The 15,084-nt window shown below is 48.8% G+C and overlaps 1 protein-coding gene across 1 annotated transcript in view; it reads left to right on the top strand.

Annotated features, from left to right (window-relative positions):
* fmn1 (formin 1) overlaps positions 1–15,084 on the top strand; it is a 578,693-nt gene that overhangs the window by 73,988 nt on the left and 489,621 nt on the right. The gene's annotated exons all lie outside the window — the stretch shown is intronic.

The raw sequence follows: 15,084 nt of genomic DNA, 5'->3' as shown, positions 1-15,084 counted from the left end.
AAGATGTTGATTTTCACTAAACTGACATCTGGGTTCCAAGGGTCAAGCTATGATGAGGGATTAAAGAAACTAGGGTTATATTTCCTGGAAATTCGAGGGTGAAAGGGTGATTTGATTGATGATTTCAAAATATTAAGGGAAACAAATAGGGTAGATTGGGAGAAAGTATTTCCTCTAGTTGGGGAGTCTAGGGCGAGGGGTCTAACTCAGAAAATTAGAGCCTGACCTTTCAGGAGTGAAATTAGGAAACACTTCTTCACGCAAAGGGTGGTAGAAGTTTGGAACTCACTTCCACAAATGGCAATTGATACTAGATCAATTAATTTCAAAACTCAGATTGATAGATTTTTGTTAGCCAACAGTGTTAAGGAATAGGCTTCGTTTGCTGACAATGCATCCACTAGGTTGCGCAAAACTGGCACATGTGCAAATGCAGCTTCATCCACTGAAATGTCACTGTCTGCGACGTCTCAGGCAGCTGCCAGTAATAAAGATGGCGCTGCTCAATTTGTCACAAAAAAAGAAATAACCCAAACCCACTCAATGGCTGCGATCGCCACCTCCATCCCGCCCCCAAAAGTATCCTGCTCCCTCCTGCCATCGCGCTTCTCTTTGCTGCTCCCTCGCGCGCATGTCTGCTCGCTGCTTGCTCCCAATTCACCGCTGCCTTCCCTCAGACACTCACTTCCCACCATGTCGTTTCCCCTCTTGACTGCCCATTCCCTGACTGCCGCTTCCACCACCCCCCCTGCCTGCTGCTCACTACCCACTCACCCCCCCTCCACCCCACCCCTTCAACCTCACTGGCCTCTCGCTCCCAGCTTCACCGCTACCCACCCTGTCGGACGCTCGCTCCCTGCATTGCCCCATCAGCCCTCAGCCGCTCACTTCCACTCTTGGTGGCTCGTTTCCCGCCGATGCTCTGGGCGGGGGAGAGCAATTGGTTGGGGGAGGGGGGGAGAAGCGGGGAGTGAGTGGTCAGTTTTGTGGGGGGGGGTGGCGGGAAAATGGTGGGGGGTGCGGCAAGGCCAGAAAGGAGTGTCTGGGAGGGAGAAGAGGCGAGTAGGGGTGAGTGGCCGATGCGGGCAAGCAGTGAGATGTGGGGGGAAGTGGCTGGGTGGGGGAGGAAGTGGGGGGGAGTGAGGCCGAGGGGGGAAGCAGCGAGGCCAGAAGCGAGCAGCCAAGGGGCGGGAAGTGGTGAGGCGGGCGGGGAGCAAGCGGATGAGCGGCGGGCTGATGCAGTGAGACAGGTGGGGAATGAGCAGCCTAGGTGGGGGGAAGCGGCGTGATGGAGCATGAGCAGCCGAGGAGGGGGGGATACGACATGGGGGGAAGTGGCGAGGCCGGGAGCAAGCGGCCGAGGGGGGGAAGCGGCGAGGCCGGGAGTGAGTGGCCGAGGTGGGGTACTGTTGGGGGGGTATGGAGACAACGATTTCAGCCATTGAGGGGTAAGGCAACGCTCGGACTGGTGTCATTGCATGGTGACAGCGGTGCGCGCATGCACAAATTCATACTGGCAAGCTGGCAAATGTTCGGACACATTGATGACGTCGGCAATTGCTCTGCGCATGCGCTGTGTTATCAGGAGACACTCCATAAGGAATATGGGATAAATCCCCAAGGGGGTAAGATATAAATGAGACTCATGGCATTTCAAAAAATGCCACAGAGCAAACTAAGGAATTCTCAAATTACACTTTAGATGCCTGCAATATGCCCAAGTGAGCTTCTCATTGTTGCTTCTTACATTCGGTCTAATATTGCGATCAAGAAAAGTTTGCTGTTCCCAGAAGCTGGTGGTCAAAAAGATAATGCAGAGGCCCTTCTGCTTCGGAGCATGAGAAGGGACAAAGGATGGTGAAGATTTGAGACAGGGCTGGCATGGACTTGATGGGCCAAATGGTCTCCTTGTGAGCCATAAATGATTCTATGATTCCGATAGCCTAGACCCATAGAAAGGAGGAACCAACTCAAAGACTGACTCAACACATAACACAAATTCAAATCTGCCCACACTCCCCATCCCCCAGCCACCTCCGCTACCTCCCCATCCTCCCCACCCACCCTCACCCCCCCCGACTCCTCCATCCCCCAGACCTCCATACCTCTCCCCCCACACCTCCATCCCCCACACCTCCATCTCCCATCCCACACACCTCCACACCCCATCCCCCGCACCTCCACACCCCATCCCCCGCACCTCCACACCCCCCCACACCCACCACACCCTCCCACAGCGCACACCACAGAACCATAGAAAATCTATAGCACAGAAGGAGGCCATTTGGCCCGTCATGTCCGTGCTGGCCGACAAAACTAGCCGCCCAATCTAATCTAACCTTCCAGCACCTGGTCTATAGCCTTGTCGATTACAGCACTTCAGGTGCATGTCCAGGTACCTTTTAAAAGAATTGAGGCTTTCTGCCTCCATCACCATTCCTGGCAGTGAATTCCAAACACCCACCACCCTCTGGGTAAAAAAGTTACCCCTCATGTCTCCTCTAATCCTTCTACCAATCACCTTAAATCTGTGCCCCCTGGTAATTGACTTCTCCGCTAGCAAAACAGGTCCTTCCTGTCTACTCTATCTCGGCCCCTCATAATTTTGTACACCTCTATTAAGTCACCCCTCAGCCTCCTCTGTTCTACGAAAACAACCCCAGCCGATTCAATCTTTCCTCATAGCTGCAACATTCAAGCCCTGGCAACATTCTTGTAAATCTCCTCTGTACTCTCTCCAGAGCAATTATGTCCTTTCTGTAATGTGACAAGAACTGTATGCAGTTCTCCAACTGTGGCCGAACCAGCATTTTATACAGTTCCAGCATTACATCCCTGCTTTTGTATTCTATACCTCGGCCAATAAAGGAAAGCATTCCAATGCCTTCTTCACCACTCTGTCTACCTATCCTGCCACCTTCAGGGACCTGTGGACATGCACTCCAAGGTCTCTCACTTTTCTACTCCTCTCAATATCCTCTGGTTTATTGTATATTCCCTCGCTTTATTTGCCTTCCCAAATGCATTACCTCACACTTAGCTGGATTGAATTCCATTTGCCACTTTTCCACCCACTCAACCAAACCATTAATATCTTTCTGGAGTCTACAGCAATCCTCTTCACTATCAACTACGGCCAATTTTTGTGTCATCAGCAAATTTCCCAATCATGCCTCACACATTTAAATCCAGATCATTAATATATACCACAAACAACAAGGAACCCGACACTGAGCCCTGTGGAACATCACTGGAAACAACTTTCCATTCACAAAAACATCTGTCGACTACTACCCTTTGTTTCCTGGCCCTGAGCCAATTCTGGATCTAACCTGCCACATTCCCCTGTGTCCCATGGGCTTTCATTTTTCTGACCAGTCTGCCATGTGGGACCTTGTCAAATGCCTTACTAAAATCCATGTAGACCACATCCACTGCACTTCCCTCATCAATCCTCCTTGTTATTTCCTCAAAAAACTTAATAGTGTTACTAAGACATGACCTTCCCTTAACAAATTCATGCTGGCTATCCCTGATTAATCCGTGCCTTTCTAAGTGGTAGTTTATCCTGTCCCTCAGAATAGATTCTAACAATTTACCCACCACTGAGGTCAGACTGACCGGTCTATAATTATTTGGCCTATCCCTCGCACCCTTTTTAAACAATGGTACAACGTTGGAAGACCTCCAATCGTCTAGTACCTCTCCTGTATCTAGTGAGGATTTGAAGATGATCCTCAGCGCAACCGCTATTTCCTCCCTGGCTTCCTTTAACGACCTGGGATGCAATCCATCCAGCCCTAGTGATTTATCCACTTTCAAGGATGTCAGACCCTCTATTAATTCCTCTCTCCAGTATCATATCTAATATTTCACACTCCTCCTCTTTAACTACAATGTCTACATCCACACTCTTCTTTGTGAAATCAGAGACAAAAAATTCATTAGGAACCCTGCCCACATTTTCTGTATCCACGCATAGGTTCCCTTGTACATCTTTGATAGGCCCTACCCTTTCTTTAGTTATCCTCTTGCTCTTAATGTACTGATAAAATATCTTTGGGTTTTCCTTGCTTTTACCTGCAAATAATTTTTCATGTCCTCTCTTCGCTTTTCTAATTTCCTTATTTACTTCACCCCTGCACTTCCTATATTCCTCTAGGCTTTCTAAAGTATTAAGATTTTTGTGATTGTCATAAACTTTCTTTTTTTGCTTTAACTTACCCTGTAAGCTTCTAGATAACCAGGGGGCTCTAGATTTGACAGTACCACCCTTTATCTTTGTGGAGACATTCCTACACTGTGCCTGTAGTATCCCACACCTCCACACCCCCATCCTCACACCTCCACAGCCTTATAATGTTCCTCATTAACCAAGACTTCAGCCAAGTTCCTTCATAAGGCAGAAGTTGACATTTCCAATGCCATCATCAGATTGGGTGCAGGACATTGCACAGCTAAATTGGTCTGGAAACGTGGGAATGCCAATTTCTACCCTGATGTGTGTTGACTAGAGTGTCTGCACTTAGCTTTCTTTGTGAGATGATTGAGCTGATGGAAACACGTCACAGAATTGCAGAATTGTTACAGTGCAGAAGGAGCCCATTTGGCCCATCGTGTCTGCACCAGCTCTCCGAATGAGCAGTTCACCTAGTGCCACTCCCCCGCTTTCTCCCCGTAACCCTGCATATCCTTCCTTTTCAGATAACAGTCTCATTCCCTTGTGAATCGCTTGATTGAACCTGCTGCCACCACACTCAGGCGGTGCATTCCAGACCCTAACCATTCGCTGCATGAAAAAGTTTTTCCTCATGTTGCTTTTGCTTCTTTTGCCAATTACTTTAAATCTGTGTCCTCTCGTTCTTGATCCTTTCATGAGTAGGAATAATTTCTCCTTAGCTACTCTGTCCAGAGCCAACATGATTTTGAATACCTCTATCAAATCACCTCTCAGCCTTCTCCAAAGAAAACAGTCCCAACTTCTCCAATCTATCTTCATAATTGAAGTTCCTTATCCCTAGAACCATTCTTGTGAATCTTTTCTGCACTCTCTCCAATGCTTTCACATCTTTCCGAAAGTGTGGCACCCAGAACTGGATGCAGTCGTCCAGTTGAGGCCAAACTAGTGTCCTATGTAAGTTCAACATAACCTTCTTGCTCTTGTACTCTTGTGCTCCTATTAATAAAGCCTCGGATGCTAAATGCTTTATTAACTGCTCTCTCAACCTGTCCTACCACCTTCAATGACTTATGCAACAAACACTCAGGTCCCTCTGTTCCTGCACCGCCTTTAGACTTGTACCCTTTATTTTATATTGTCTCTCCATATACCAAAATAAATCACTTCATATTTATCCGCATTGAATTTCATCTGCCACTTGTCTGCCCATTCCACCAAGTTGTCTGTGTCCTTTTGAAGTTCTACACTATCCTTCCCACTGTTCACAATTGTTCCAAGTTTCATATTATCCGCAAATTTTGAAATTGTGCCCTGTACACCAAGGTCTCGGTCAATATTATATATCAGGAAGAGCAAGGGTCCCAACATTGACCCTTGGGGAGCTCCACTACAAACCTTCCTCCAGCCTGAAAAACATCCATTAATCACTACTCTCTGTTTCCTGTCACTCAGCCATGTTACTACTGTCCTTTTTATTCCATGAACTATAATTTTGCTCACATGCTTGTTATGCGGCACTGTATCAAATGCCGTTTGGAAGTATATGTACACCACATCAACAGCATTGCCCTCATCAACCCTTGCTGTTACCTCTTCCAAAAACTCTAGCAAGTTAGTTATACACAATTTTCCCTTAACGAATCCCTGCTGGCTTTCCTTAATTAACCCTCATTTGTGCATTTGACTATTAATTTTGTCCCGAATTATTGTTTCCAGAAGTTTCCCCACCACCAAAGTTAAACTCACTGGTCTGTAGTTCCTGGGCTTATCTTGTTACGACTGGGTGAGAAAGGGTTCTAGGGTTCCCCTCTCAGCCTTTTGCTAGTTTGACCATAACAGGGTTTAATTTTTTAAAACATCGTGTTTTTAGCTCCCCATCAGTGAGTTCTTGCTCATTGCTGTCTTAATTGTAATGGCAAAGAAATCAACCAGACAGGTTTTCTCAGATTTAAACAAAAAAGGTGTAATTTTATTAACCTTAAAACTCATTCAGTTAAAATTACTAAAAATACGTAATGTGACCACGCTAACATGCATAGGTGATAAACACACACGCAAGTAGAGATAGAGGAGGGGAAAGAAGGGGAAAGGTTTGAAATAATAGCTGCCGTTCAGTTACTGGTTTTGAATTGGATGTAAAGTCTTTGATTGAAGTTAAGTCTTGCAGTACTCATTGGGGCCCATTGCACACTTTCAAGCTTGTTTCGCTGGTCTTGTGCCTTGAGGCTTAAGTTACTTCTGTGGGTCCCTGGAACTTTGCGCGAGAGAGAGAAAGAGAGAGAGACATGCTCTCTTCTTGAAGTCCAGTTGCATCTCTTCCCAAACTGTTCTGTGTCAGGCACAATTCAAAAACTCCCAGGTTGGCCAGCAGGTTAACTCCTTATTTGGAACAGCATTTCCTGCAAGCTTCGTGGATTCCTTCAAGCCTACTAGACACTTTCGGTGGGGGGTGGAATGCTGGCTCAATGACTCTCAATGTCTCTTCATTATCACTATTGACAAAAATCCATCTGGCTAATTGAATCAGGGAGTACTTCTATTGTCTTCTTCATACAACTGTCTTTTAGAATGCAAATGTGCAGCCATGTTTTCAGCCATTGTTGTCAGCCATTGTTGTGGTCTTTTGAAACAAGTTATTTCAAGTCCAGTAACAGTTCAAAAATAATATTCCAAATGACGAAATTGATGTCTCATTTTGGAAGATGTGGTTTCCGTCACAATCTTTACATCCTTTTTGAAACAAGGGTATAACATTTGCAATTTTCCAGTCCTCTGGCATCACCCTGAGTCTAAGGAAGACTGAAAAATTATTGCCAGTGCCTCCACAATTTCCACACTCAATTCCTTCAGTATCTTTGGATGCATCTCATCCGGTCTTACTGCTTTATCAACTTAAAGTATAGACAGCTTATCTAATACCTCCTCATCAATGTTAAACCCTTCTAGTGTCTGAATTACCTCATCTTTCAACATTGGGTAGCATCTTCTTCCTTGGTAAAGATAGATGCAAAGTATTCACTTAGCATCTCAGCTATTTCCCCTGTCTTCATGTGTAAATCCCCTTGTTGGTCCCTAATCAGCCCTACTCCTCCTTTTACCACCTTTTTATTATTTATATGCCTATAGAAGACTTTGGGATTACGTTTTATATTAGATGTCAGTCTCTTTTCATACTCTCTACTTCTGTTATTTGCTTTTTCACTTTCCTTCTGAACCTTCTATATTCAGCCTAGTTCTCCACTGTATTATCCACCTGATATCTGTCATAAGCACACTTTTTCCTCTTTATCTTAATCTCTATTTCCTTCATCCAGGGAGCTCTGGAATTGTTTGCCCTGCCTTTCCCCTTCGAGGGACTATACCTTGACTGTGCCTGAACTATCTCTTGTTTGAAGGTAGCCCATTGTTCAGCTACCGTTTTTCCTGCCTACCTTTGGATCCCCGAATAAATTTGAATTATTCATACCCCATTGAAGTTCGCTTTCCCCCTTATAATTATTCTTACTCTAGATGGTTCTTTGTCCTTACCCATAACCAGTCTAAACCTTATGATACAAAGATCATTGTCCTCTAAATGTTCTTCTACTGACACTTGATCCACTTGGCCCACCTCATTCCCAAGAACCAGTCCAGCAGTGCCTCCCCTCTCATTGGACTGGAAACATACTGCTGTAGAAAATTTTCCTGAACACATTCTAGGAACTCTTGTCCTTCTCTGGCCTTTACACTACCACTCTCCCAGTCTATATTCGGATAATTAAAGTCCACCATTATAATTACTCTATAATCCTTGCACCTCTCTGTAATTTGTTCCTCTACATTTTTCCCGCTGGTTGGTGGCCTACAGACTACACCGAGCAATGCAATTGCACCATTTTTGTTCCTTAGCTATAGCCACTTCCTGCAGGTTTTAGCGGTGGCAATCACTAGAGGAATGTGGATTTCCCCAAGTGCAGGGCAGAGACAAATCTCTCGCAATTTCACGTAATTTTGCCTGCAGTTCTGCCATTGTTTCTTTGCTCCTCTTTTCTATCCCATTGCCTGCTTTTTTTAAAACTTGAGTTTTGCTCTTTCCTGGTCTTTTACCCCTTCCAACATTTTCTCCTTTCTTGTGGTTAAAGCACATTACTAAGCTTTCTTCTTCCGGCTTCATGTTTCCATTGCTCATTTTGGTTTTCCAGATCATGCAATATGTTTTTAAAAGCGTTTTCGTTGGCTGGGCAGCAGCTTTAAAGGCTAGTTTTCAAACTAAATAAAAATCAAGATAGATCAAATCAGGGTGAAAACTTGGAAAAGTGAGACTGACCAACATTGTGACTCTTAAAGCAGTAAACTTTTCTATGGCGATCAAAAGGTTAAAGTTGCATTATTGTTTGAAATTTGAAGCACCTGGTTCTACCATAGGTGAGCTTCTGTACCTCTTTGTTAGTGATAATATTATTGGGAAAATTTTGATGGACTACAAAGTTGTTTTTAAAGTCTTGTGTTTTTGCCCATGTTTGGTAGCACAGATCTGATAACAATGGACCTTCAGGTCTCCTTTTTGTATTTTGGAAAATGAAAGCATGTACTTTGTTTCTGTTACTCCTTGAACCATCAATTTGAAATTACATTTTATAGAGCTGTCAGTTACTGTTTTAAAAATATAGATTAGTTTTAGAAAAAGTACTAAAAACAAGAATTGACTGAGTGAAAAAAAATCTATTACAATTACCATATGAATAAATTATGAAAATTAGACCTTTGCATAACACAAAATATTTAACTATGCTCCATTATGGTTGGCATGAATGTGTTAAAAATACTGTAGAAAGATTTTAAATTGTGTTATTACTTCGTTGGACCTAGGCCATGATTCCATTGAAATGGAATGTAGATTTCTTTGGTAACACACCCATAAGGCCTGACTGTAACTGAATCCACCCAATTCCATACATCTGATTGATGTACATGAGTAATCAATCATTGCCACTTACTGAAAAAAGTATTCAATTAATTTTTTTCTTTAAAATACTGTTTTATAATTGTTACAAATGTTTTTTGTGCTATTGTTATGTCTTTTAACAAGGGATTGTGGCTCTACTGAAGTTTGTTCTTAATCTAGTTTGTAGTGATCTATATTTCTTTGTGACATTATTAACCACAATGCACACGTGCAACTGATGCGTCAGCTGCGTGCTTTTGTTTCGAGTTGCAAGTTGATGCCTCCTACTTAGTATTAAAAATCGCTTATCTTATGGTGTTAACTCTAGACCAGCATACAAAACTCATTTGTAATAATGCTGAGGGAAGCATATAAAATGTGAGAGATGGCACTAGTTATCAATATATAAAGAGAACGTCAGCCTGCAGGGTTAATAGGATTTGAAGCCTCTCCTGTCCAGAAAGTCATGTCAGTTGTAGCAGTATTCACTGCATTTTTTACCTGAACTTCTCAGTCTCTTGATGGGTACTATTGCAAGAATTGGTCAGTTTGCAGTGTTAAAGTGCATTTCCTCAGTTAATCAGGAGGGTATATTGTGCTGTTGACTTCCCACCTCAGCTGAAGCTTAAAATTGAATACAATAGAACCCCAATTTTCCACTATAATGGGTGTTGCCTGGGCCAATAATGGGAATTGGTGGGTAAGTGAGAGGCTTTATACTTCAGTAAAAGCAAAATACTGTGGATTCCGTAAATCTTAAATACAAGAGTGCAGGAAATACTTAATAGGTCAGGCAGCATCTGTGGAAAGAGAATCAGAGTTAACATTTCAGTTGGGTGACCGCATCAGAACTGAAAGAAGTGAAAGATTTAACAGTTTTTAAACAGGTAAAGGTACGGAGGAAAAAACAAATGAGAAGTCTATGATAGGGTGGAAGGCAGAAGAAATTAAATGATGAGGAATGATGATGCAATGCAAAAAGGGGTGGTCATGGGACAAATGAAGGAAAACAAAAATGGGTCTAGAAGAGCTGTAAATGGCATCAGCAGAACCGTTACTAATACCTGCTGCCTAAAATACAATGGGAGTAGTGGTTATGACTTTGAAGTTATTGAAATCAATATGGAATTTGGAGAGTTGTAAAATACCTAATGGAAAGATGAAGTGCTGTTTCTCGAGCTTCCATGGTGCTTCATTGGAACCAGGTAGGAGGCTGAGGACTGAGTGAGAGCAGGGCAGAGAAATAAAATGGCAAGCAATTGGAAGCTCAGGGTCATTTGTAGACTAAACACAGGTGTTCAGCCAAGCAATCACCCAATTTGGGTTTGGGCTCCCCAGTGTAGATGAGATCATATTGTAAACAGCGAATACAGCATACTAAAAGAAGTAGAAGCAAATTGCTGTTTCATCTTGAAGGGCCCTGGACAGCGAGAAGGGAAGAGGTGAAAGGGCCAGTGTTGCAACTTAAGCACTTGCATAGGAAGATGCTGTGGAAAGGGAGTGGATGTAGAGGATGATGGAAGAGTGGACCAGGGTGTTGTGGAGGGAATGTTCCCTCCTGAATGCTGAAAGGGATAGCAGGGGAAGATGTATTTGGTGGCGCCATTGTGCTGGAGCAGATGGGAATGGCAGAGGATGATCCGTTGAAAGTGGAGGCTGGTCAGGTGGAAGTAGAAGGGGGAATCCTGTTGTGGTTCTGGGCAAGTGGGGTAGGGTGAGGTCAGGAAAAAAGACGGAGGATGGAAGTGTAGAGGGACCGGGTGTCCACGTGTTGCACCATGGACATTTGGCAAAATTATTGACTCAGCCATGGACATGGGGGCAATTAATCTGCATTAAAGTGTATAGCCATGCAGGCTGCCCCCTCCAAAGCCCCCCTCCCCACTCCCAGCAGACCCTCCCTTGCCTCACCAGGCCCGGCCGATTCTCCCTGGCGAGGCCCCACAAACTTACATTTTTTCCGGGGCTGGCGTCCCTCTTGCTGCTGAGGCTGGGTGCAGTCCCAGCAGTGGCCACTACTCCTGGTGTCCTGCTGGGACTGAGAGCTGCCAGCCTGCTGATTGGCCGACAGCTCTTGGAGGCAGGACTTCTCTCCTCAGAGGGGCAGAACTATCGCCCAAGGTCAATTCAAGGCCTAGGGCATGTAAAATCCTGGCGTGGCTCCCAGGCTCAGTTGAGGCGGGCTAGCCCCCAACTTTTTCAGCCAGTAGACGGGGCCTGCAGCCCTATGTAAAGTTCCGTCCTCGGTCTCCCCCATCTCTGTGTCTCTCTCTCCTCCCTCTCTGTCTCCCTCTCTGTGTCTCTCTGCCCCCACTGTCTCTCTATTCCCCCCTCCCCCATCCTCTGTCTCTTTCCCCCCCTCCTCTTTGTTTCTTCCCCCCTCCTCTCTCTCTCTCCCCCCCCACTGTCTCTCTCTCCCCCCCCCCACTGTCTCTCTCTCCCCTCCCCCACTGTCTCTCTCTCCCCCCCCCCACTGTCTCTCTCTCCCCTCCCCCACTGTCTCTCTCTCCCCTCCCCCACTGTCTCTCTCTCCCCCCCCCCACTGTCTCTCTCTCCCCCCACCCCCACTGTCTCTCTCTCCCCCCACCCCCACTGTCTCTCTCTCCCCCCCCCACTGTCTCTCTCACCCCCCCCCACTGTCTCTCTCTACCCCCCCCACTGTCTCTCTCTCCCCCCCCCCCCCCCACTGTCTCTCTCTCTCCCCCCACCCCACTGTCTCTCTCTCCCCCACCCCACTGTCTCTCTCTCCCCTCCCCCACTGTCTCTCTCTCCCCTCCCCCACTGTCTCTCTCTCCCCCCCCCACCACTGTCTCTCTCTCCCCTCCCCCACTGTCTCTCTCTTCCCCCCCCCCACTGTCTCTCTCTTCCCCCCCCCACTGTCTCTCTCTCCCCCCCCCACTGTCTCTCTCCCCCCCCCACTGTCTCTCTCTCCCCCCCCCCCACTGTCTCTCTCTCCCCCCCTCCCACTGTCTCTCTCTCCCCCCCTCCCACTGTCTCTCTCTCCCCCCGCCCACTGTCTCTCTCTCTCCTCCCCCCCCACTGTCTCTCCCTCTCCCCCCCCACTGTCTCTCTCTCCCCCCCCCCACTGTCTCTCTCTCCCCCCCCCCACTGTCTCTCTCTCCCCTCCCCTACTGTCTCTCTCTCCCCCCCCCCACTGTCTCTCTCTCCCCCCACCCCCACTGTCTCTCTCTCCCCCCACCCCCACTGTCTCTCTCTCCCCCCCCCACTGTCTCTCTCACCCCCCCCCACTGTCTCTCTCTACCCCCCCCACTGTCTCTCTCTCCCCCCCCCCCACTGTCTCTCTCTCTCCCCCCACCCCACTGTCTCTCTCTCCCCTCCCCCACTGTCTCTCTCTCCCCCCCCCCACTGTCTCTCTCTCCCCCCACCCCCACTGTCTCTCTCTCCCCCCACCCCCACTGTCTCTCTCTCCCCCCCCCACTGTCTCTCTCACCCCCCCCCACTGTCTCTCTCTACCCCCCCACTGTCTCTCTCTCCCCCCACCCCACTGTCTCTCTCTCCCCTCCCCCACTGTCTCTCTCTCCCCTCCCCCACTGTCTCTCTCTTCCCCCCCCCCACTGTCTCTCTCTTCCCCCCCCCACTGTCTCTCTCTCCCCCCCCCCCACTGTCTCTCTCCCCCCCCCCACTGTCTCTCTCTCCCCCCCCCCCACTGTCTCTCTCTCCCCCCCTCCCACTGTCTCTCTCTCTCCTCCCCCCCCACTGTCTCTCCCTCTCCCCCCCCGTCTCTCTCTCCCCCCTCCCCCCACTGGCTCTCTCTCCCCCCTCCCACTGTCTCTCTCTCCCCCCGCCCACTGTCTCTCTCTCTCCTCCCCCCCCACTGTCTCTCTCTCTCCTCCCCCCCCCCACTGTCTCTCTCTCTCCCACCCCCCGTCTCTCTCTCCCCCCCCTCCCCGTCTCTCTCTCCCCTCCCCGTCTCTCTCTCCCCTCCCCCCGTCTCTCTCTCCCCCCCCCCGTCTCTCTCTCCCCCCCGTCTCTCTCTCCCCCCCGTCTCTCTCTTCCCCCCCCCCGTCTCTCTCTTCCCCCCCCCGTCTCTCTCTTCCCCCCCCCCCCGTCTCTCTCTTCCCCCCCCCCCCGTCTCTCTCTCCCCCCCCCCGTCTCTCTCTCCCCCCCCCGTCTCTCTCTCTCCCCCCCCCCCGTCTCTCTCTCTCTCCCCCCCGTCTCTCTCTCTCCCCCCCCGTCTCTCTCTCTCCCCCCCCCGTCTCTCTCTCTCCCCCCCCCCCGTCTCTCTCTCTCCCCCCCCCGTCTCTCTCTCTCCCCCCCCGTCTCTCTCTCTCCCCCCCCGTCTCTCTCTCTCTCCCCCCCCCGTCTCTCTCTCTCTCCCCCCCGTCTCTCTCTCTCTCCCCCCCGTCTCTCTTTCTCCCCCCCGTCTCTCTCTCTCCCCCCCGTCTCTCTCTCTCCTCCCCGTCTCTCTCTCCCCCCCCCCACTGTCTCTCTCTCCCCCCCCCCACTGTCTCTCTCTCCCCTCCCCCCACTGTCTCTCTCCCCCCCCCCCCCACTGTCTCTCTCTCCCCCCCCCACTGTCTCTCTCTCCCCCCCTCCCACTGTCTCTCTCTCCCCCCCTCCCACTGTCTCTCTCTCCCCCCCTCCCACTGTCTCTCTCTCTCCCCGCCCACTGTCTCTTCTTCTCCCCCCCCCCCCCCGTCTCTCTCTCCCACCCCACCCCGTCTCTCTCTCTCCCCCCCCCCCGTCTCTCTCTCTCCCCCCCCCCGTCTCTCTCTCTCCCCCCCCCCGTCTCTCTCTCCCCCCCCCGTCTCTCTCTCTCTCCCCCCCCGTCTCTCTCTCTCTCCCCCCCCCGTCTCTCTCTCTCTCCCCCCCCGTCTCTCTCTCTCTCCCCCCCGTCTCTCTCTCTCTCCCCCCCGTCTCTCTCTCTCCCCCCCCCCCGTCTCTCTCTCTCCCCCCCCCGTCTCTCTATCTCCCCCCCAGTCTCTCTCTCCGCCCCCCCCGTATCTCTCTCCCCCCCCCCCACTGTCTCTCTCCTCCCCTCCGTCTCTCTCCCGCCCCGCTCTGTGTCTCTCTCCCGCCCCTCTTCCCCACCTCTCTGTCTCTCTTCCCACATGTCCTCTCTGTCTGTCTGTCTGTCAATCTGTACCGCCTCTCTGTGTCGCGCGCTCTCTCTCTCTCCTCCCTTTGCCCATCGTGTACCAGGAGCAGAAACACATTGCTATTCAGCGCCGGCCCTGCACTCTGAGAGAAGCCAGGGCTTTTGGACAGCTGAGAACATGGACTGGCTGCCCAAAAAAACCCCAGCTTGCTCTGGCTGAATGAATTCTTGCATTTCCAGTTCTGTCATTGCTTTCCTGAATGCTATCCTATCTGTTTCACTCACACCAACACTTTCCATGGCTGATTCCGCGCTTCGGACAAGGGCGGGGAACACTTGATTGACGGCACCAGTCTTCCCAGTGCATACCACCTCCTCCGTACTCCTATTCGACGGAGATCCACGCAGACAAGCCATTCGCGTTTTTGATTAGTGGATTGGTGGACCGGATACAAAACTTCAGCGAGCCGTAGGACCGATCCTAATGATCCCAAGCCTTTGTTATTACTTTCGCTCCTGGTAATTTTAAATGTCTTGCTCTAAGCCTTTAAACTTGCATTTTAAAATAACCTAGTTTAAAGACTTGTAGCAAGACATTTAAAACACCATGGGCGCTGGTATTCGTGTACGGACATGTTGCTGACCCCTGCATGGCCCTCTATACTTTGTGTAACACTATGGTCTTGAAATTAAAGCATGCGAATAGTACTGGTTAAATGCTTAACAAGCTTGTATGAAATTCTTTTGTCTTCATGCTAATGCATTAAATATTTGTATGCTATTACTAGTACAGTGTAATTTTAGCTTTTGATGCCTCTTAACCAAGTTTGTAGATTGTACACTTAGCTTTTTTCCATTTTAATTAATATTTTTAAAAAGTACTGTTTTCTGGACTTCTGGACCCTAAGCCTCACATGAAGT

This window comes from Heterodontus francisci, chromosome 9 (assembly GCF_036365525.1).
Source record: "Heterodontus francisci isolate sHetFra1 chromosome 9, sHetFra1.hap1, whole genome shotgun sequence".
In the NCBI taxonomy this organism is placed as follows: domain Eukaryota; kingdom Metazoa; phylum Chordata; class Chondrichthyes; order Heterodontiformes; family Heterodontidae; genus Heterodontus; species Heterodontus francisci.
Note: the sequence above shows the minus strand (reverse complement) of the source record. Positions and strands in the feature narration are given on the sequence as shown.